The 779-nt window shown below is 54.3% G+C and overlaps 1 protein-coding gene across 1 annotated transcript in view; it reads right to left on the bottom strand.

Moving 5' to 3' along the window:
* Window positions 1-462, bottom strand: part of HAS3 (hyaluronan synthase 3) — a 12,790-nt gene extending 12,328 nt beyond the window's left edge. The window contains exon 1 of the mRNA XM_011976679.1: window positions 239-462. The gene's annotated coding sequence lies outside the window, so the exon portion shown is untranslated. The remainder of the gene's footprint in view (window positions 1-238) is intronic.
* Window positions 463-779: the final 317 nt, after the last annotated feature.

Below are 779 nucleotides of genomic sequence, written 5' to 3'. Positions count from 1 at the left end.
CGGCTCGCAAGACTCGCAGCCCCTGCGCCCTCTCCGAAGCTGGGTCCCCCGAGTGGGGCCGAAGGCCGCGCGGCTCCGCAATCGCCCTGGGACCAGCTGCCAAGGCGAGACGGTCATTGGGCTCAACCTAGAACCTGAAGCGTCGTTAACTTTCCAGATACCACGCAGGGACTTCCAAAATTGTTACTCTCCCTCCCCGCCCCCACGCCCCGCTCTCTAACCCGCAAAACCTACTCACCCTGCAAGGAAGGCGAGCGGAGAGCACTCTTCCCCGACTTCTGCTCCCGAAGGGGCAGTTCGCTGTCTAGGGGGCTCCCTAAAACCAAGGCAGCAGAACCTTCCTGCTGGCAGGAAAGAAGCGCAGAAGAGAATTGTCAAATGTAAAAAGGCTGGTCAAAGAAGGTGTTAACAATTGTGACAGCTTAGCTTTGAATTCCGCAGTGGGGCGCTGATGACTTTAAGGCGGTTTGCAAAAGCTGCAAATGGTTTTGCAGGAACCTTGGAGGTTCCGGTGTCTTCAAGCCAAAACAATTCCCCTCCTCTTCTTTTTCACACCTTTATTTCCGACATCCATGACCTCCTAAATTCCCACCTGACCTTATTGCCAGTAGTTTTCAGGTCCCTAAAAGATGGTGCTGGACTCGGGTAAAGTGAGATGAAGTGAGTTGGGGTGCGCTGGGGTGGGGTGAGACCGACGAGGTGAGGGGAGTTGTTAGCAGAGACCAGTTTAGAACCAGCTGAAGGCGCTGAGTTTTTACATCTCAGGAAAACTTTAAGAG

Source organism: Mandrillus leucophaeus, unplaced genomic scaffold (genome assembly GCF_000951045.1).
Source record: "Mandrillus leucophaeus isolate KB7577 unplaced genomic scaffold, Mleu.le_1.0 Scaffold17, whole genome shotgun sequence".
NCBI classification, from domain to species: Eukaryota; Metazoa; Chordata; class Mammalia; order Primates; family Cercopithecidae; genus Mandrillus; species Mandrillus leucophaeus.
This window is presented reverse-complemented; position numbering and strand designations above follow the sequence as displayed.